The 24,130-nt window shown below is 39.6% G+C and overlaps 1 pseudogene; it reads right to left on the bottom strand.

Annotated features, from left to right (window-relative positions):
* Positions 1–796: 796 nt before the first annotated feature.
* LOC127365827 (uncharacterized) overlaps positions 797–24,130 on the bottom strand; it is a 31,872-nt pseudogene continuing 8,538 nt past the window's right edge.

The following is a 24,130-nucleotide window of genomic DNA, read 5'->3' as shown; positions in this document are numbered from 1 at the left end:
CAACAGCAGTGGTGTTCAGTTAGTTGCAATCTGCCAGTTCACCGCTAGATGCAACTAAATCCTACACACCGGTCCTTTTAATTTAAAGAATTGAAATGAACACTTCATTTAATGATCTGTTATGGCCACAGTTTAGATTAAGTGATAGGCTTAAGATCAATTAAATAAGACATGTATTTGAAAAAATGTCTGAAGATTTGGAAATAAAACTATTGATTTCTAATACCACCTTTTAGACATTTCAATCCAATGCTTTACTAATGTGCCACAATAGTGTAATGTTTCTGAGTTCAAATATGAATTGAAGCTGAGTTCCATTCAGTGTAGCAGAACCTTTTCAATGAGCTATCATACACAGCAGCAGTACCCTGACTAATGCAGATGTTGCCACTGGTGAAAAAGCTATGCTGAAGAAATAACATAAGAGGGGAATCATTCATCCTCTGGACCAATTTGTTAAAAAAGGAATATCAACAATGTGTGTATGTTTTCATATCTTTTTAAGGAAGTCAATGCTACAATGAAAGCTGTTAACAGAACTACTGCATCATATTAAAACACTTCTCTTATGGGGAACACACAGTAGCAAAGAAATGTGTCTCCCTCTACTGGATCAATGCTGTAACTACAGTTAGACGTTCAATAGTAAGTCAAGAATATGCTCCAAAAGGTAAATCCTATTGGAGAAAATAATTGTTATATGAATTGAGCTGGGGAAAAGGGTGTTTACCACAGGTCCAGAATCAGATAGAAGCAGACACAGGATTGTGACTGAGTTGAGGACGCTGGGAAGAAATTGGTTTTCAGTTTGTTTTAATTACAGATTCATTTATCTTTGATACATCTGAATCCACATACAGTGGTTTTGAAGCATGCATCCAATGATTTTTTTATTTCTGTTACAAGCCACACTTCACAGTTGCATGCACTTCACTCATCCATTTAAACATTCTCCCTGCTCCAACGGAAACCCAGACCTTCATCTCATCAAGTAAGTGTAATATTGTGGATATTACAGTTTTTGCCAAATGCGTGATGCAGAATCTGGCTCATTGTGTCAACACTTGGAGTTCAACATCTCACTTAAAATGAAACAAAACTAAATCAAACAGTCCCTTTTCAAATAGCTTTCTTGCAAAAGTAGAATTACAGTTCGTACAGCACATTGTGGTTGGTGAACCAGTCTTGGACCAGAGGAGTGCAGGGACCGTACGGTAACATTATCCCAGATGAAAACAACTGGTCCCCTTTTTTTTATCGTCCTGTTCTTTCTCTCTCTTCCTATCGCTCTCACTGCCTCCATGTTTGCAAAGTTCTCACAAAAGAGGTGAGCTGAGGCCCAGACTGACTGGAGTTCATTAGTGTATAATAGTGTGTGTGTGTGTGTGTGTGTTTGTGTGTGTGTGTGTGTGTGTGTGTGTGTGTGTGTGTGTGTGTGTGTGTGTTCCCAGGTGTGTTTAGCATTTTGATTAAAAGTGTTCCCCAGTGATGGCAAGAGAACTAGACACATGGGAGCAGCTTCCAATGGATGCTGCACCTCCTGACAAACACATTTCAAAATAAGAGAGAGAACAGTAACAGATAAATAAAGTTTACATTCAGGTTGGATTTGGAGACAGCAGTAGTCTGCTCTTAGCACTGAGCTGATGAGATGAAGAGAGAATACGACAGCCTGAATCCATTCATTGTTCGCATTGGAAATCCTGCCTGATATAGCCATCTCTGTACGTCCTGGGACCTGCACCCTGGACAGCGGTCATGAAATTTCAAGAATGTTCTACCTGAGCTGAACTGGAAAACCGGAGGACCCTAGGACTGTTAGGCTGACCTACTGATAGTCTAGAGCCTTTACACCAGTTGAACATATTATAAGCTCTTGTTGGAGAACCTGTTACAAGAGAAAATAATACAAACTCAGCTAGTTGATGACAATTAAAATGTTGAATCGTTTTTTTTTAATTGACGAAATCTCTTAATATGAAGGTCAAATGTTTGAAATCCTTCCAGTGCTCTCCCAGGGTTACTTTTTGTTCAATAAAACGTGATTCGTTTTAATATTTAAAAAAAAATGTTTTTAAATATTTTTTATTTATCCTGTGTGAATATCTATTTCTGTATTTTATACAGTGTGGGGTAATAAGGATGTGAGGACTGAACAGATCCTTGAAGCTACAGTAAACACACGACTGTATCTGCATCATTTTGACATGTGCATATAACTGATGACTGTGATTTTCCCCACACATCTGTAAAAAGGCTGTGATGGGACTGGTGTGTGCGTTTCCTTTTTCGGCACATGCTGCGTATCTTTCATGTAACCAAAGTCCATAAGGATTTTAAATAATAGCAGACTTTGTACATTTCTTGGCAGGTGTGGCAGGCATCAGGTATCGAACTCTCTTCCAGAAGCGTGAGTTCCATGCGGCAGCGCCCCGCGAACCCTCTGGCCACCTAAGGGGGGGCGCTCTTGCGAATCAGGTGCTGCAAGCCAGGGGGGAGGTGTGTGTATCCTTCTGGCCCAGTGTCTCCCAGCTGTATCAGAATCACATTCATTTCCCTCTGGATCAGCGCATGGTGGAGCCCCACCTAGAAAATAATCAGTAACATTTTTTAACCCCTGAATGAATGAACACACTGGATGTTTAGTTGTACAAATACTTTTTCGTATTAAAACTTTGTGTTCTGAAAGGTTTAGTATAACCGAGGGTAGAATTAAATAATTCTTTGGCTCAATAACATAAATCCATAACATAAAAGTTTGTTTTTGCCTTAATTTCTAGAAATACAACTTCATCTTATGTCAAGATATCAAACGGTTCTCTAACACTTGATTTTCTCCTCATCTTTAAAATATTTAATTTTTTGGTGCAACAATTACTTTTTGGTCAATTGTGTACAGATAATTGTTGTCTGACTGCTCAAACCTGCCAGCCATCAACTCATCAATCCTGCAGTATATTAACCCTGGTTCTTCATCCACTCTCCGCCAGATCATTGTTTCAACATGTTTGGTAGCAACTCTCTTGCCAAGTAATGAAATTGAAGATACGTTTCTTCCTTTGTGTTGATGTACTTAACATTGTTTCCCACGCCTCAGGATCACCACCTACACTTCAGCTAACCTGACCGCTCCTTCTTCCTTAGCTGCACTGCTTCCACCTTCAGCTCCACTCTGCCTGGATCTCAGCCATTATCCTCTCACCTCTGCGAGCAGGAGCTTCACCTCACCATCAGCCACCAATAAATATATACAACAAAAGAAAATCAAATTGTTGCATTTTTATCTGTAGATTTACCTGCCAGTCAAACCCTCCTATTACTGAGTTTTGGGGCGATGTAGGACGTTGGTCTGTGATCTTGGACCCTGATCCTGATCCTGATCCTGATCCCGGGTTGAGGATGACCATCAGCCTCCTGCTCTGCTGCATGCGGCCCTCCACCAGCTCCATATGGTCTGTGGGGTCAAACAAAGTGAAAAATGGTTCCTCAGGCTTCTACCGCAACAAAAACATCCCCAGGGACTGTAAAGACCCCTTCCAGAGAGGTTCCCCATGGTGGTTATTTACTTTGATTTAGATGTTTTTATCTAAATCAAAAAGAAATGTAAAATAACAATAAAATAATATTCTGACCTTCCCCAGGTATGTCATCCCTTCCGTGGATAAAGAGTCGGTAGCCACACTTTTCCTCGAGGACGGAGGGCAAATTCTTTGTGACGAACTGACAGAGTGTCTCCTCATTGTCCATGTTCAGGCTCTGCATTTGATAGACCACGTAGGCATCGTACACCTTCCCATCTGGGAAATACAAGCAAATTCATGCCATTCATGGACACAGACACTCCTCTGTACGTATAATCAGAATCATGTATTTAAAGTACAAAGTGACTGTTATGATATATCAGTAGATCATTATGACCCTGCATTAACATAAAAGCCGCATTTTACTGTTGTAGTTGGTTGAGGTGGGGTTTATTTTGAACTATTCTGTATAGGACTGCAACTAATTATTATCTTAATTATGGATTAATGACCTGATTATTTTCTGAAGTAATCAATTGATTGTCTCGTTTCTAAAACTAGTGAAAATAGTGATCACTGCCGTGACCAAAGTGACAGAAGAGTAGTACCTCGAATTTGTATTTGAATAAATGCACTTGGTTAAATCCCACCACAGGACAGACCTACATGAGATCATTATGACCCAATGCAACTTTGTCACCGCACCCTGCTTATAAAACATGAATGTGTGACTAATAAAGCTAAATATAAGCTGTCACACATAATATTGGAGTGCTGAAACCCCCCCAACTGAACCTACTTGGGAGTGCAGAGCAAAGAGTTCCCGGAAAAACACAGTTTGTTTATCTTATCTCCAAAACACAAATTCTTCTTTGGTTGACCAAACTCTCTGAATCATAGCCACCCAGACTGCTGTCACTTATAATGCCTGTAGATGTTTTACTTTTATTTGCTACCAAAATTGCAAGCCAAAATCTGTACAAGTATAAACGAACGGAGTCACATGAACCTCTTTTGTACATCAACATTTCTGTGGGATTGTTTGCATGCAGAAGGAGAAGCATGTTCCTCCCACTCAGTTGTAATTTATGAAGTATTAGCTATACTAAAGACAGAAATAAACAAATTTCCATCAATAATTAAGAAATCATTTTATATTTTTATTAATAGTTAATCAGTTAAATGATAAGACAGACTGTCATGTCTGTGCATTACAAAGAGTACACTTCCCTGTCAAAACCTGGTGCTTACATTACCCATAATGCAAAAGTCAGTTTGGTCGGAAATTCGTTCTCACTCCCAACTCCTCAAATACAGCAGCTTAGCCAGTGGCCATACACTCTGTACGCTGTAGGTACCCTCTAGCTTCAGTTTTACATATGCAGGACTCCACGGTTAGTTACCAATCATAAATATGCAATCCGGTTAGACTTTTAAAATAAGGCTTGCTGGGAAACATTCAGGATTGTATGACTTTAAATGGTCGCAGTTTGGTTTTGATTTTGTCACAAAAACTATTTGGTTATGTTTAAGAAAACTATGCGAATCAGGTTATAATAAGTACGAACGAAAAGAAGTCATTGTTGACTTTTGGTTCCACACAGGACACGAGCAGCAGTCTACTGGGTGAAAGTCATGTGTTTGTTTGACCCACGCACCCCAACCTAACCTCCTACCATATTCTGACTGTCATTCTTTGTACTGCATCACCTGACTTCAACAGCACATCAGAACATTACACCAAATGGGCGTGTCTAGAAATTACACTGACCAAGCTGAAACTGGTTGGTTTTAGCTGCCAGCCACAAGCATAGATGAGGAGTAGGCTACTTCTTTCTAACTCCAAACCCCAAAATGATTTTCATTTTCAAACTTGCCTCTGTACAAGCACCTCGAAAGCCAACTAATACTACTACTAAACTAAACACTAAACTACCAAGTTGTACCTTGTTTGTTTCATCTGTACACAAGCAGAAATGTAAAAACAACAGTGTTTTCAGAGAGTTATTTGAGCAGTGAAATAAGGAGACGTACGGACATAAATCCTGTCTTCCTTACCGTCATAGTGACTCCTGTGTGGGAAGTAGGATCTGAATAAGAGCGCGAGGTCGATAGCAAAGTACTTGACCAACACAGTGGCAAGTACACAGAAGATCACCATACACACTCCTTTAATGACAAGTGGAATTATTGACTCTGGAAAACAAACACACAGTTAAAGTTTTAAGAAAATTTTAATTAGATTCGATTAAAAAATACAACAACAATGAATGATTGCAACCTAACATGTATTGCCCGTGTAGACAAAGCCTGATGTAATATTAGTCATGGACAACAGTCGATCCGGTCACTGACCTCTCCGCTTCAGAGTTAAAGTTGAAGAACTGATTTCAAATGAGCCCTTGCCGATGCATTTGAATTCAGTCTGGAAATCTTTAGCTGACACTTTCTCAATGCTCAGGACGGCAGTGGAGATGGTATTCTTTGAAGGCTTTCTAACAAAGGACACAGAGTTTGGTTTAAAAATGAAAAGGAGACAGTTATCATTATCATTGATTACAGAGAGGAAGGTGGTTCACGGCAGCAGCCAACCAGGGCAAGGAAGTGCACACAATGTAAATATTTAAATGTAAAAGATTTTATAGTTGCAGTGGTTTTTAGCCACACCAGCAGCTGTAGGGAGAGCAAACTCAGTCAGTCGGTCTACCACTCTTGTCCAGACAGAAGTATTAGATTGATGTCCATGAAATTTTTACATTCATGGTCTGCTGAGGATATTATATCTATATTACTTTTCCTTGAGTGCCCCAAACATTTGTCAAATTTCTCCACTTATCCAGTAAAATATCGAACACCATATTTTGCCAAAAGGAATAGTGCAGTCCTAGATTATGTGTCCTTCTGAGTCTGGCAATGTCTTGTCTTTTTCTTAAAGAAGTCAGAGTCAGTTGATTCAAAGTAAAAAGTCTCAACAACTACTGACACTCACATTCATCACAGGTACCTTGTAATAACAAAAGTGAATCCTCTGACTTTTTGTCTAGCACCATAAACCAGTTTCTTTTGTTCATGACATTCAGACAGATAGACATACAGACCCAGACAGGTTGTGACTAGAGAATAGCACAGAATGTGACGTTCAGTAGTGTTATGGGTTAAACAAAGTAAGATTTATATTTACCACTTTTCTGGCGTAATAATTAAACTAAGCATGATAGCCATCTTAATCATAATCTTGATCATAATCCTAATCCTAATGTGTTGCTCTGAAGTAGCTGGAAATGTGATAAAAGCATGAAGAAATGCAGAAGACCTGCTTTATATTGTATATTGTATTGTACTTTTTAAAGCAATGTTATTTAGTGCTAATTAGTGCTTATTTAGTGCTCCCTTGCACACATTCAGTTGGTATGCAGTGTATTTTTTTTTTTCTTAAATGAGTGCAGTTCTGCTTAGATTAGCTTAGCTTACATGGTGGTGGTTTGACTGTATCCATCAGTATTGTTGAAAGGGATTCCATTTAAATGCCAGCTAGGATGACAGTGATGTTCCACGTTAGTCCCACAGAAAACTGAGCAGTTCAGCTTGATCCCTGAGCCTGGTAGAAAGACCAAATCATATTTCATAAGAGACATTATGTTATGTACAAGTCAGGTGTTGTAGAAGGGACAAGACTCCGACATGGAGAGTGGACTATCGGCCCCTGTTTAGGCTGGTTGTCAATTGCTGTTAAAACCCCAAAAGAAGAAGACTGCAAGCATGAAGTCTACACACAATGTAAAAAATGTACTTTGCAAATGTTTAATTAGGAAGGAAATGCATTCAGCACATTTGATTTCATCATTAAATATCTTTGATCTAGTCATAAATTGAGCATCGCGTTATTTCATACTATATCATACGAGCATAAACATACATCAGCTGATTCCTCTAAGCTTCCCATTGGATACCATACACAGTCAGCTGACAGCTCACCTGATTTCCTCAAGCATCCAATTGGCAAACATCATGCATGGCGCCTTATTTAAGCAGCTTTAGCCTGCCTGCCTATCTCTGCTGCTCCTCTACAAGCCTGTTTGCAGGATGTTGTGTGCGTTACTTGTGGTTTGTCGTTTGTTTCTACTTGTCCTGTCTGCGGTGAGTATCACGGCGGGTCGATTGCATTGTGAAGTCTCAGCAGCGATCTCGGCTGTTGGGGAGAGTGTTGCTTTGAACAACATCCGCCGTTGTGTCCGGCTGCTCTGGTTCTGGAGGGTCCGCAGAAGGGGGGGGAATTGCTCCTGCGGCTCCGGTTCCGGTTCCGGCTCCGGCTCCGGCGCTGCGCTGCCTTCCAGGGGAGCGCGGGTCCCAGGCGCAGCGGCCGGCTCCACCTGTCTTGCTTGTCAGTTCTGTCCAACATCCGGTTGTCGCTTGCCGTCATGGGTTCAAGGGTCCAGGGTTCGGGTCGGCACGTCAGGCCGGCCAGTTTTCGTCCGCAGTTGGCCTGTTTCCCTCTTCGCTGTCTGCAGGTAGAGACGATGACGTCACAGCAGAGAATGCTGGGAAGTGCAGTCCCAATCACCATAGGGAAGAACGTGCTGCCTCTCATGAGAGATCAGCCTTCAACCCCAGTAAACGTCCCTGAGCTGGGGAAGGAGCTAAGAAAGCATCTAAACACTGTTAGTGATTATCTGTTATAGGGCTGGTTCAGGGTTCTTAGCTGGGTTGACTTGGTTGCAAAAACCTACAATCTGCTTTGAAGAGCTGACATAGTCGATGCTTTACTGAAGAAAGGATAACAAAGGTTCATATTGGTCCATTCATAAATCGCCTTCTCAACAAGCATTAAGGTATAGCTACCAGGAAATATTCAGGGAAAATAAATAAACATAATTATTAATTTATCTGCTCTTGCAAAGGTGAAACTAAGGCATAAATAGTTTAAATCCTCTGGCACTTTTTCCTTATTTTATGCTATAATCTACAAAGCCATCAGTTGATTAAAGAAGCATGTAGAGGCGCATGGCTAGCCAAGGCAGATGTCACATATGCATTTAAGTCATGTATTACACCTTCACATTGGTATCTGTTTGGTTTAAATGAAGAGAAATTTACTTCTCAGTTAGGCTCACCTTTGGTTGTTACAGCAGCCCCACATATTTGACACTTGTCAGAGGCTCTCTGCTGGATTCTTTTAATAACTGCAACTGCTTTCGTGCTCCATCTCGTAGACGATTTTCTGTTAGTTGACTATCAATTCAAAATCAGACCATGCATTTTTGCTTTTAAATATACCTTTAAAACATTAGGTCTTCTGCTATCCAAGGAGAAACATCAGGCCCTGTAAGGCTAGAGTTCTAGGCTTCGCTCTAGATAGTGTATTGATGCAAATCGCATCAGAGAGGTAATGAAAGCAGCAGGCAGTAGTAATTTCCAAAAGAGAACTGCTCTCCTTGCTTAGACATCTTAAATTGGCATGTGTGATATAAGGGAAGTTCCCTTATATCCAGGCTTCTGGACCTCTCCGATTTATAGAGAACTCCATGATATGGTGAGCTTGGATGAGGGCTGCAGATCCGAGCCCCAGTCCCGATCTCTTCTGTGTGATAATGGTATGGCATCTCCTTCTTTTACAATGAGCAGCTAGAATCATCATTTGCCATTAATTATAAAAAGATGCAGCATATTGAGTACATATAAATGAATCGAACACTGTGTGCCAGTTCACCCTGGGAGCTTATGTCAACAGCAAGGTCTAATAGTGTGACTGCTATGATCTACTAGATCACTAATGAACAGCTTTGCTGAGCTTAGAAGACAGGGAGCAGACATGAGGGGCAATTTAGGGAAGAGCAATGGATCCACAGTTTTCGGTGTTGTGTACAGACATAATGGAGATATAATTAATTCAAGCATACAGTAGAAGTGGCATGATTGACCTGTATGATAACCGCCCTTCTGTAGGTTTTGGGGGGGTATTTTAATAATCAGTGGTCCGCAGGCATATGGCTAAAATACTGTCATCTCGCCAGCTAATGCCTCTTCTACCTTTTTAATGAATGTACCAATTGTTTCATGTTTCTGTGGGGAAAAGACTGGTCAAGGAAACAATCATGTTTTTTGCGACAATGAGGCAACTGCCAACATCATTTACAAGGTCGTTCTTCAGTTCCATTCATTAATAGATTTGTAAGGCGCCTCACTTGGTTATCTATGTTGGGTAAATTCATTATTAGAGCATCTCATATTCCATGCTTGGATAACAATTGCTGATTTTGTACCGGTTTGAATTGCACAATTTTGCCAGCTGTGCCCGGAGGCAGCACCATCCAGCCTGACTTGCCCCCCATTTTCTCAAACCGTGTTAGACTAAACACAACCATGCAATCCTACAGGCTATCTACTGCTCAGTATATGCGATCTGGCTTAGCTAATCTACATTAAATAACTCCTCCATTCAATTCGCATAGGAGCAGCAACAAATGCAGCATCCGTAGCTCCTGTCTCGACGCTAAGGCTATGGGTAATGTTCATTATCTGCTTACGAACGATATCTCCGGCCTGAGGCCAAGCAATTCTTGATGCTCAAAAGCATGAGTGCCCTGTAATTTCCGGCTTAAATTCATTAATGTATAGCAAATTTCTGGGGATATCTCTAGTATACTTAGCATGTACTTCAACTAGTGTCTGCTTAGACGTATTGGTTTATAGTCCTGCTGGCTCCTCTCACTGGCACTTCCATGTAGCTCATGGAAGGGAGGTTGCCTGGTGTGGTTCTTTGGGGGTCTCTGCTGCCGCTCTCCTTGTCTTAAACTTTTCCATGAATGCACATGGAAGGGCAGGGAGATGTGCTCTCCCTGCCTTAAGGTTTTCCACGTAGGCATGTGGAAGGACAAGGAGGTCCCATACAGAGCCACACCACTAAATATAACACTCTGTTTGGGAAATATGTTTTGCTGGCTTAATTTAAATATTCTTCCAGCATAACTTCTTAGGGATCTCTTTATTAATCCTCAGCCAAGTTACTTTAACTAGTATCTGCATAAATTATTGGCTTTATTACTGTTATTTATTTCTTACAAAAATTTGCGCTGCTGGCTCCTCTTACTGGCACTTCCATGTAGCTCATGGAAGGGAGGTTGCCTGGTATGGTTCTTTGGGGGTCTCTGCTGCCGCTCTCCTTCTCTTAAACTTTTCCATGTATGCACATGGAAGGGCAGGGAGGTGTGCTCTCCCTGCCTTAAGGTTTTCCACGTAGGCACGCGGAAGGACAAGGAGGTCCCAGAACAGAGCCATACCGCCAAATGTAATTCTGCTTGGAATATAAGATATTTTGACGAAAGTGGTCCTGACTGAACTGGCTATCGAGCACTCAGGGACATAGGCCTTTATGACCATTTCTGTGTTTTCAACGAGAGTCATCAGGTGTCTTTTTTTTGTTTTTGTTTTGTGAAAAATTGAAAATGTCAGACTGCCCTTCAAAGGAAAAAAATAAAGTTACTGCTCAGCTTGATTCCAGAGTTTTAATTGAGTCTGATCTGAGATTCAGCAGCTGCATCAAGCAAATACTGTACTGTACTGTTTTCAGTTTTATAATATATACCATAAGTTTTCCTACCTTCATCAGCAAACAGTTCCTTGTCGGTGGGAGAGATTATTTCTGGTTTATTGTGGACAGTTAGTGCTGTAGGTAAGCACAAACAAAACACAACAATGAGTTCTTGGTCCCTTTCTCTTCTGTAGGACAATTGACAAGGGTCACATTTCAGTGTTATAACCTTAGGTAATAATTGATCAAATACACAAAATAAGACCCAATTTCTGCAAATAAAGGTGGTCCTAACGCAATGGATGGAAATGGAAACGTCCGCGCTGTAATGTCAGAGCGTTCTGAATAATGACGTAATCGCATCTGAAAGGTCATGACATCACTTAGTGTAATTTACAATAAGTAATAATAAGTTACAAAATTACTTTTGTTGTCACCTCCCTACCGATTGGAAATCCAATCCCATCCTTGGATTCATTTTTGTAATCATGGAGCAAACTAGCTTGAAAGATTTTATATTCAGCAGCTGGAAATATTCCCATTACTTTGATTTTAACAACCAGAACTGGATTTGAATCGGAATTGTGGGGACATAACTAACAATTTTGTGGGGAGTCATAAAAAGTAATATCAAAAAAGCATCGGTATTTGACGACCTGCGAATGAGACTTAAAAATGTATCTCTCTCCAGAATGACTGACCCCACCTTTAAAAGAAAACTTTTACTTTCCGATCTCCTTTACGTCTTTTGTTTCACACTACCCCAACTCAAGAAAATAATGCTCTCTCACCTGTACTGGCTAGCCTCCTGGAGCCTGACGACTTGTAGACCTTGTTGTTGTGTTTCCAGGTACAAATGCAAGTGTAGATGCCCTCATCATCTTTGGAAGCATTATGCACCCACACAGTATCTTTATCTTCACCTTGAAGAAGTTTGGAGTCCTGCAGCCGGGGCAGGATAATACAGAAGGAATCAAACAGTCATATGACAGGAATTTGGAAGAGAGTGAACACATTTTATTCTTTGTTTTCTGTTTTTGCGCTGCTTTGCCCTATTGCTGCTGTGTCAAAATGAATTTCTCCTTAGGGGGATAAATAAAGGAATTATCTTATCTTAAACATTTGATGAACCACGTTTGAATCATGGAATTATCCAATAAAAACTAAAATAAAGACATTTTGGAAAATAAGACTTTATGTGCTGTCTTTAAGCCTTGGAAATAGTTTTCTTAGCTTTCATATCAGTATAGTTTGTTTAACTGAATAATGCTTATACAAAAATAAATAGCGTCAGTATAGAGTATTTTAAATTACAACAGATATTTATTAATTACTTTACAACCCATTTGGCCTTCTAAAAGAGTAAAGTTTTACTCTGTGTCCCTTAGTTTGCTAATATATTTTATTATTTTATGTAAACATATTAAATAAAAAATATATAAACCAACTGATATGTAACTGTTATTTTCTCAGACATACATACTAACTAACTACTTAAACATGAGCATCTTTCTTGGTGACAGCCACACATGTGGCAGTAATCAAATTAGTAGCCAAACTATGAGTTAATTTTCAGCTAATTTACTAATCCATCTACTTTTCCTTTGGTGTATCTGTAAATCATACTGATTTTGTACCGTACACTTAAATTCTGTGTGTATTTGTACACATCATGCCTCTGGGAAGGACACAGAGAAGCTTAACATAGGAAATATCAGTTTTACATCTGTCTCGGAAATGGTGGAATTATGAGGGACACCTACAGTGTAAGAAATTACATTATGTAATTCTGCCAAATTAAATATCTCATGTTGTGAGCCATTGCAGCAGCAGCTGGGATTGGGGCATATTTAGTAACACGTATGAAAAGCAATGATGATTAAAGGGAAACTATTAGTCTGTTACACTACTGGCCCACAGCACAAAATGGCCACAATATATCTGTGAGTATTTGATAGACTTGCTGGAGCTGCTGAGGCTATTTAAAGGTTTATTTAAAACCTTTGAGAGGCCTAAACAACAGGTTTTAAAATAAAGACTCTTCCGTACCATTTTCATGAATGAGCTTTGTTAGTTATGCAAATTTTAAATCCTCATGAACTCTTTCTCCATCACACCAGGCTGGCATTCATCATTTTTACACAGATTATTTACACAGAAACCACATGATCATACCTTCTTCCAGCTCCATGTTCCATTGAACATCTTGCACGTGTCGCTGACCGGATCTGGACATCTGACCTTCTTGTTCACGTCAGAGTTGGAGATTGTTCTAAAGAGCAGTGCCTCATCCATTGCATGGCTTGCTTTGAAGACTTCAACTTTTACACGATAGTTTTTACAGTTTCCTGATGGCCTTTTATGTCTAGAAAAGTAGTAGATTCAGATCACGAACTGTATTAACAGAGAATGTGTTTTACAGTTGCCAAAAGATCAGGGCATTCATTTGATCTTACTTTTAACGATTGAAATTAGCTCCTAAGTTTCTAAAGCTGCAAAAATGTTCTTTAGAGATAAGTCATCTTACCGGCCAGTGTACAAGCCAGAGTCCTCAGAGCTGAGGTTTAAGAAAAAGAGTGCACCACCATGGTAGTGTACTGTCTTGTTCTCATTAGTGGAGATCTCAATCTGGGAGTTATTTTTTGCGCCATGTGAACTCTTCATCAGGGGCGTTGCTCTCAGTCAGTGTTAAGGGCACAAAATAAAATGCTTCACCTTCAAGAAGCTTAAATGAGTCGATGAAAGAGTTCTTACACTGGAGTGTGGCTGTCTCTGAAAATGAAGAAGATGATAGACATCATGGTGATGATAATGACCAAATTATTAGAATATTGAACTGCTGCAGTACTAATGCAATACAAAGGAAGTTACCCAATACCAAAGAGGTTTTAAAACTGTGTGTAATACATGAAAGTAGGTGATGAAATGTATGCTGTCTGCAAGTTTTAAATCCACTCCAGCATCATAACGTAAATGTAGTCACCTAAGACACCCCAATCCTTTATAAAGGAGACCTCATTGTAACGTTAACATGTAGATACAGACAGAATAAACATGCATTAACTATATTTAGTGTTAGTGTTTAGATGTATTCTCTGGTATAGGATAAGGCTAGCTTTATTCTACATTTTTGTTATTGAAAACAAATCCCAGGAAAAGAACGAAACCAACAATGTACTGTACTGTACTGTACTGTACTTTACTGTACTGTACTGTACTGTACTAAAAACCTCAAACAGGAGGAAACTATTTTCAGCTGTGGATTAATACTCATTTATACAAATAATACACATCAGATAAGTTCATTATTGGTGTTAGATGTTTGAGCATAGATACAGAGAACAAAATGCAGTAGAATTATCCCACTACCCTCCATTAATATATTTAATGTGGCTGCTAACGATTTAAGAGGGCCTTTCACTACATGCGCTGTGTCAGCACTATGAGTGTATATACTGCATGTGTGGTTGCAGCTGCATTAGCAAATCCATTAATGCACCATTATTGTCCATGTATTCTTCTAAATCATAATGTAAATCCTACCTGAACATTCAGATGCAGTGATCACCATGACAACGAAGAAGAGAAGTCGGGAAGTATCCATTTCCTGAGAGACAGAGTACTTTCAAACTCAAACCACATTGCTTCTTAAGTAATTAATGTGGCTGTATTTAAACTGTCCTATTTGAGCACCTTCATCTACAGTGCTGCTTCCTGACACTGTATCTGTCACACCCACACAATGATATGATCATGAAAGTTTCCAAATAAGTCTAGCAGGAAATTCTTATTACCGGCCACACACTTTTTTTTTTGTTTGTTTTTCACATACCAGATGCTAGGAGATTTAATCATGTAAGGGACATCACCATTTTGGAGCAAAGGATGTGGGTTTGCCCTGTTTGATTTCTTAGTAGTTTATCTTCTTTTGCATACTAACATATACCTCTGGTATTTTGTATTTCCGTTATATTTAAACAGAAACTAGCAGGAGGGTCAACTTTTGTAAAACTATTAGTCTGGGACAGGAGGTGTGGAAAAGTACAAAAGCAATCTGTTCCATTTTTTATGTTTGTGAGTAGCCACAAGTCTATTTAAGGTTTAGACTAATTGGTACAAGTGTGGCGCACAGCAAGGCATATGGTTCTTGACCAGCTTTGGTATTGTTTTATTGTCAGAAATTTGTTTTGTTAAAATTTTAGAAAGAAATTGATGTATCCAACTTTTAGTTTTGACTTTTTATTTTAGGTTTTATTTTTTACACAAAGACAGTGAAGTAAACAATGAAGCCAGCCATCAGCACGAGTACAGAACAGACCAAACCAACACCGTCTCTCAGTGAAAATGTAGATATTTTTGTACTCTGATTTTCTGATTGCAGAAATATAAATGCATGATGTACCATGGAGGATGTGGCAGTGGCACAAATTCAGAAGAAAATTAATTAAAATCAAGCAGAATAACGACAAATGTAACAACAGCTAGGAAAATATTTGCTTGGTTTTATGCTTAAATATGATAACTAACCAAATGATACTAGGGAGTGTGTTTGCTTGAGTAACAACTTACTCTGTCAAGTTTAAAACATCAGCGGTTGCGCAAACATTCAGTGGACATGTGGTGTTCTAGGATCTTATCTTTTAAGTTCCTCTCCTGATAAGACTGAAAAACTGCAGGTTCATTTTAATACAGTAAAAAACAACTTACCATCAGATAACACTTTCCATACTAACATCAGCAGCTTTGAAGAAGATGTTAATTGAAAGAGTAGTCATCCCAATACACAAATTAAATAATAAGGTTATAAAGTTATATATGTGTGTGTTTTTTAATTTATACCATGTGGTAAAACTTTATGCGCTAGCTCTCACACACTAGCATATTTGTAGTCATGGTTATGATTCTGTATTTAGGGTGAAGTGCTGGTCTGACTAGCAATAAACTCACAGAGTCTATTTTTGTATGTTTATGTTCTCTCTCACAGGACTCTTGTTTGGCATTATACAATGAACTCTGGCACAGCTTTTTATACATTTCCATTGGCGGAAACACTGTGTGTGCAGTCTAAATAGATTTGTTTTTTGTACAGATGAAGTCACTGTAAGTATTTGCTAAAAAAAACACTATTTAGAAGGGTTAACCCTTTGCCGGGCCAAACGTCACCCAGCAAACCCTCCGCCCCCCAATCCCCCTTCTTTTTCAATCGGAGCATGCCGCTGCCCTGCTTCTGCTGAAACATGCACATTTACTCACGCACGCACGCACGCACGCACGCACGCACGCACGCCGCACGCACGCACGCACACACACACACACACACACACACACACACACACACACACACACACACACACACACACACACACACACAGACACACAGTCATGTCTAGAGCTTGCTGCAGCAAAAGTGCATATGGGGACATATGCAGAGCATGCGTGGATGCAAATGCACAACACAGACTAACATCAGAACACACATCAATGCATACAGGATGTTGACAATTTCAAGACACTAGCACTCTTTGCCAACAACAAATATTTAGCAGCCTCCCTCTACAGATAAAGAATGTTGCATGTTTCCATTGCCGGACTCCCACTTTCTACCTTCTACTGCTGGTATGGTGAAATACTAAGAGCCTAATTCAGACTATTCAGATCTCCCACTGAAACATACAAAAAGGAGTGATTATGAAACAGTCTAAGGTTAAAACTGATTCCTCTGAGCTACATAAGGACACAAGACTGGCTATTTCCACATAAGGGCTGCACAATATGGTAAAAACATCATATTGCAATTATTCTGACAGATATTGAGATTACGATATGACTCATGATTAGTGTGGGAATGATCATTTTTGCTACAGAAAAAACTGTTCAAATCATGATGAAAAAGAATATTGATAAGATCTGTAGGGCACGGCATCTCTGCAGCCCTACAGTACTTCATCATAATGCTGTTTGTCACACATTCTAACCTCACGCAACTACAAGGTAAAGTCCTCAACATTATACCTCAGTTTAAAATAGAGGTTTTTAGCCTCAAAATGTACTTAAAATATCTAAATGAAAGCACCTATTTGATAAATGGTCCAATTATTACCCATTGAAATCAATGAAACAAGGCAGCAGAAACACTACCGCTTTTGTCCACAGGGGGTGCTAGAATCAACACAAAATAAAAGTTCCTTTTAGGGACTTTAAGTCCAAATTATTAGACATATCATTTATGTATTTGGAGGTCAGCCTCCCTCTAGCTTGATGGTTACAGGCGGTGACATGATCGGGGAAACTTTCCTGTTTGAATTCTACCTAAATAGCAGTGGTTCAGACAGACTTTAAAGGGTCACAAACCAGGGAAATCTTCACACAAAGAGCACATTTATCTTTAAATGTTCCATTATCTGAGACACATGTTTCCAAGTGCTGAGGTGTTAATGAAGAAATGATTAATAACAAAGTATCTTCATCACCACAGCTCAACAGCCACAGCACTGCAAGAACCTTGGATTGACCCAGTATGTATTACTCCAATCTGACTGTGTTGCTTAAAGGGAAGAACAATTCAATCACATAATTCTGAAAGTAAAATGAACCTTTTGAAAGTAGTTTGTTTGGGTCATTGACTGAAGTCACAGTTCAGCTTTCCCATCATCACAGAAACAGACAACCCACACTCACCTGGAACTGAGTTTCAGGATCAGCTGTGTTGAGGGACCATTAACTATGACATAATGACATGTAGCTGTCCAAAGGTAAATACCTTGCTCTGTTCCAACAGTCAGAACAACCACTTTGCATATAAGTAAAAAGAACAGAGTGAGTGTGTGTGTGTGTGTGTGTGTGTGTGTGTGTGTGTGTGTGTGTGTGTTTGGGAAGAGGAAAGCAAGCTGAACCTGTTCAGTCAGGATTGTTTCATTAAACTCAATTATGCCACATTTTCAACCAATTACTTTGCACACAGTCCTCAAAGGTTTTTAATTCACCCACTGAACAATTCCTAAAGTCATTGTCCCTGCATCATTTGTTTTACCCAATAACATCAATACAGTTTTATTATATCTTTACGGGTCTTTGTGTTAATTCCGTTTTATTTTATTCATATCCAATTCATTTTGACTCCGTCGCTACGTCTCACTTTGTGGCAATAAGTCGGAAATATCACTACTTACTTTTACAAGACATCCATTCCGTCCTGAATTAGTCCTCCATCGCACACTAAAAACCCGTCCCGAAAGCTGCAGGAAGAAGCTTGAATAAGCTGTAGTCGGAAAACACCACATTCAGCTGCTTGCTGCATTTGTGTGTGAGTTGAAGGTACAGCAGGGTAGAGAGTGTGTCCATCTTGTACCTGCAAGACTGTCTCCACCCACCGGACACAAGCTGGATCGGTCCGCGATGTGTGTGTGCGTGTGTGTGCATGCACTGTATGTAACCTACAACTATATCATACACACTACTATAGCAGGGGTGGAACTCGAGGGGGTGCATGGCAGGTGCCACCCTTAAAAACTCCTGGCCACCTCAGCTGCCACTACAGTCTGGTGTCAGATACTGTCAAACTGAATACATTAAAGGTCCAGTGTTTAACATTCAGGAAGATCTTATATTCATAGGTATGTTTTCATTAGTGTATAATCACCTGAATATAGGACTCTTTGTGTTTTTGTTACCTTAGAATCTGCTGAACCACCATGTGTCTACAGTAGCCCATAATGGACAAACCAGCACTGGCTCTAGATAGGGCAGTTTCTACACACTTTACAGCCTGTTTTCATTCCCAGGTCGACAAATACAATACAGACAACAGCAGTGGTGTTCAGTTAGTTGCAATCTGCCAGTTCACCGCTAGATGCAACTAAATCCTACACACCGGTCCTTTTAATTTAAAGAATTGAAATGAACACTTCATTTAATGATCTGTTATGGCCACAGTTTAGATTAAGTGATAGGCTTAAGATCAATTAAATAAGACATGTATTTGAAAAAATGTCTGAAGATTTGGAAATAAAACTATTGATTTCTAATACCACCTTTTAGACATTTCAATCCAATGCTTTACTAATGTGCCACAATAGTGTAATGTTTCTGAGTTCAAATATGAATTGAAGCTGAGTTCCATTCAGTGTAGCAGAACCTTTTCAATGAGCTATCATACACAGCAGCAGTACCCTGACTAATGCAGATGTTGCCACTGGTGAAAAAGCTATGCTGAAGAAATAACATAAGAGGGGAATCATTCATCCTCTGGACCAATTTGTTAAAAAAGGAATATCAACAATGTGTGTATGTTTTCATATCTTTTTAAGGAAGTCAATGCTACAATGAAAGCTGTTAACAGAACTACTGCATCATATTAAAACACTTCTCTTATGGGGAACACACAGTAGCAAAGAAATGTGTCTCCCTCTACTGGATCAATGCTGTAACTACAGTTAGACGTTCAATAGTAAGTCAAGAATATGCTCCAAAAGGTAAATCCTATTGGAGAAAATAATTGTTATATGAATTGAGCTGGGGAAAAGGGTGTTTACCACAGGTCCAGAATCAGATAGAAGCAGACACAGGATTGTGACTGAGTTGAGGACGCTGGGAAGAAATTGGTTTTCAGTTTGTTTTAATTACAGATTCATTTATCTTTGATACATCTGAATCCACATACAGTGGTTTTGAAGCATGCATCCAATGATTTTTTTATTTCTGTTACAAGCCACACTTCACAGTTGCATGCACTTCACTCATCCATTTAAACATTCTCCCTGCTCCAACGGAAACCCAGACCTTCATCTCATCAAGTAAGTGTAATATTGTGGATATTACAGTTTTTGCCAAATGCGTGATGCAGAATCTGGCTCATTGTGTCAACACTTGGAGTTCAACATCTCACTTAAAATGAAACAAAACTAAATCAAACAGTCCCTTTTCAAATAGCTTTCTTGCAAAAGTAGAATTACAGTTCGTACAGCACATTGTGGTTGGTGAACCAGTCTTGGACCAGAGGAGTGCAGGGACCGTACGGTAACATTATCCCAGATGAAAACAACTGGTCCCCTTTTTTTTATCGTCCTGTTCTTTCTCTCTCTTCCTATCGCTCTCACTGCCTCCATGTTTGCAAAGTTCTCACAAAAGAGGTGAGCTAAGGCCCAGACTGACTGGAGTTCATTAGTGTATAATAGTGTGTGTGTGTGTGTGTGTGTGTGTGTGTGTGTGTGTGTGTGTGTGTGTGTGTGTGTGTGTGTGTGTGTGTTCCCAGGTGTGTTTAGCATTTTGATTAAAAGTGTTCCCCAGTGATGGCAAGAGAACTAGACACATGGGAGCAGCTTCCAATGGATGCTGCACCTCCTGACAAACACATTTCAAAATAAGAGAGAGAACAGTAACAGATAAATAAAGTTTACATTCAGGTTGGATTTGGAGACAGCAGTAGTCTGCTCTTAGCACTGAGCTGATGAGATGAAGAGAGAATACGACAGCCTGAATCCATTCATTGTTCACATTGGAAATCCTGCCTGATATAGCCATCTCTGTACGTCCTGGGACCTGCACCCTGGACAGCGGTCATGAAATTTCAAGAATGTTCTACCTGAGCTGAACTGGAAAACCGGAGGACCCTAGGACTGTTAGGCTGACCTACTGATAGTCTAGAGCCTTTACACCAGTTGAACATATTATAAGCTCTTGTTGGAGAACCTGTTACAAGAGAAAATAATACAAACTCAGCTAGTTGATGACAATTAAAATGTTGAATCGTTTTTTTTTAATTGACGAAATCTCTTAATATGAAGGTCAAATGTTTGAAATCCTTCCAGTGCTCTCCCAGGGTTACTTTTTGTTAAATAAAACGTGATTCGTTTTAATATTTGAAAAAAAATGTTTTTAAATATTTTTTATTTATTCTGTGTGAATATCTATTTCTGTATTTTATACAGTGTGGGGTAATAAGGATGTGAGGACTGAACAGATCCTTGAAGCTACAGTAAACACACGACTGTATCTGCATCATTTTGACATGTGCATATAACTGATGACTGTGATTTTCCCCACACATCTGTAAAAAGGCTGTGATGGGACTGGTGTGTGTGTTTCCTTTTTCGGCACATGCTGCGTATCTTTCATGTAACCAAAGTCCATAAGGATTTTAAATAATAGCAGACTTTGTACATTTCTTGGCAGGTGTGGCAGGCATCAGGTATCGAACTCTCTTCCAGAAGCGTGAGTTCCATGCGGCAGCGCCCCGCGAACCCTCTGGCCACCTAAGGGGGGCGCTCTTGCGAATCAGGTGCTGCAAGCCAGGGGGGAGGTGTGTGTATCCTTCTGGCCCAGTGTCTCCCAGCTGTATCAGAATCACATTCATTTCCCTCTGGATCAGCGCATGGTGGAGCCCCACCTAGAAAATGATCAGTAACATTTTTTAACCCCTGAATGAATGAACACACTGGATGTTTAGTTGTACAAATACTTTTTCGTATTAAAACTTTGTGTTCTGAAAGGTTTAGTATAACCGAGGGTAGAATTAAATAATTCTTTGGCTCAATAACATAAATCCATGTTTGTTTTTGCCTTAATTTCTAGAAATACAACTTCATCTTATGTCAAGATATCAAACGGTTCTCTAACACTTGATTTTCCCCTCATCTTTAAAATATTTAATTTTTTGGTGCAACAATTACTTTTTGGTCAATTGTGTACAGATAATTGTTGTCTGACTGCTCAAACCTGCCAGCCATCAACTCATCAATCCTGCAGTATATTAACCCTGGTTCTTCATCCACTCTCCGCCAGATCATTGTTTCAACATGTTTGGTAGCAACTCTCTTGCCAAGTAATGAAATTGAAGATACGTTTCTTCCTTTGTGTTGATGTACTTAACATTGTTTCCCACGCCTCAGGATCACCACCTACACTTCAGCTAACCTGACCGCTCCTTCTTCCTTAGCTGCACTGCTTCCACCTTCAGCTCCACTCTGCCTGGATCTCAGCCATTATCCTCTCACCTCTGCGAGCAGGAGCTTCACCTCACCATCAGCCACCAAATAATAAATATATACTTTTGTATATAGTTTTTTTGGGGTTTTTGAAAATAAAAGGAAATAAAAAAAAAAAAAAAAAAATTTAACAACAAAGAAAATCAAATTGTTGCATTTTTATCTGTAGATTTACCTGCCAGTCAAACCCTCCTATTACTGAGTTTTGGGGCGATGTAGGACGTTGGTCTGTGATCTTGGACCCTGATCCTGATCCTGATCCTGATCCCGGGTTGAGGATGACCATCAGCCTCCTGCTCTGCTGCATGCGGCCCTCCACCAGCTCCATATGGTCTGTGGGGTCAAACAAAGTGAAAAATGGTTCCTCAGGCTTCTACCGCAACAAAAACATCCCCAGGGACTGTAAAGACCCCTTCCAGAGAGGTTCCCCATGGTGGTTATTTACTTTGATTTAGATGTTTTTATCTAAATCAAAAAGAAATGTAAAATAACAATAAAATAATATTCTGACCTTCCCCAGGTATGTCATCCCTTCCGTGGATAAAGAGTCGGTAGCCACACTTTTCCTCGAGGACGGAGGGCAAATTCTTTGTGACGAACTGACAGAGTGTCTCCTCATTGTCCATGTTCAGGCTCTGCATTTGATAGACCACGTAGGCATCGTACACCTTCCCATCTGGGAAATACAAGCAAATTCATGCCATTCATGGACACAGACACTCCTCTGTACGTATAATCAGAATCATGTATTTAAAGTACAAAGTGACTGTTATGATATATCAGTAGATCATTATGACCCTGCATTAACATAAAAGCCGCACTTTACTGTTGTAGTTGGTTGAGGTGGGGTTTATTTTGAGCTATTCTGTATAGGACTGCAACTAATTATTATCTTAATTATGGATTAATGAGCTGATTATTTTCTGAAGTAATCAATTGATTGTCTCGTTTCTAAAACTAGTGAAAATAGTGATCACTGCCGTGACCAAAGTGACAGAAGAGTAGTACCTCGAATTTGTATTTGAATAAATGCACTTGGTTAAATCCCACCACAGGACAGACCTACATGAGATCATTATGACCCAATGCAACTTTGTCACCGCACCCTGCTTATAAAACATGAATGTGTGACTAATAAAGCTAAATATAAGCTGTCACACATAATATTGGAGTGCTGAACCCCCCCCAACTGAACCTACTTGGGAGTGCAGAGCAAAGAGTTCCCGGAAAAACACAGTTTCTTTATCTCCAAAACACAAATTCTTCTTTGGTTGACCAAACTCTCTGAATCATAGCCACCCAGACTGCTGTCACTTATAATGCCTGTAGATGTTTTACTTTTATTTGCTACCAAAATTGCAAGCCAAAATCTGTACAAGTATAAACGAACGGAGTCACATGAACCTCTTTGAACATCAACATTTCTGTGGGATTGTTTGCGTGCAGAAGGAGAAGCATGTTCCTCCCACTCAGTTGTAATTTATGAAGTATTAGCTATACTAAAGACAGAAATAAACAAATTTCCATCAAAAATTAAGAAATCATTTTATATTTTTATTAATAGTTAATCAGTTAAATGATAAGACAGACCCCACTGTCATTACATTACCCATAATGCAACTCGGCAAAAGTCAGTTTGGTCGGAAATTCGTTCTCACTCCCAACTCCTCAAATACAGCAGCTTAGCCAGTGGCCATACACTCTGTACGCTGTAGGTACCCTCTAGCTTCAGTTTTACATATGCAGGACTCCACGGTTAGTTACCAATCATAAATATGCAATCCGGTTAGACTTTTAAAATAAGGCTTGCTGGGAAACATTCAGGATTGTATGACTTTAAATGGTTGCAGTTTGGTTTTGATTTTGTCACAAAAACTATTTGGTTATGTTTAAGAAAACTATGCGAATCAGGTTATAATAAGTACGAACGAAAAGAAGTCATTGTTGACTTTTGGTTCCACACAGGACACGAGCAGCAGTCTACTGGGTGAAAGTCATGTGTTTGTTTGACCCACGCACCCCAACCTAACCTCCTACCATATTCTGACTGTCATTCTTTGTACTGCATCACCTGACTTCAACAGCACATCAGAACATTA

This window comes from Dicentrarchus labrax, unplaced genomic scaffold (assembly GCF_905237075.1).
Source record: "Dicentrarchus labrax unplaced genomic scaffold, dlabrax2021, whole genome shotgun sequence".
Classification (NCBI taxonomy): Eukaryota; Metazoa; Chordata; class Actinopteri; family Moronidae; genus Dicentrarchus; species Dicentrarchus labrax.
Note: the sequence above shows the minus strand (reverse complement) of the source record. Positions and strands in the feature narration are given on the sequence as shown.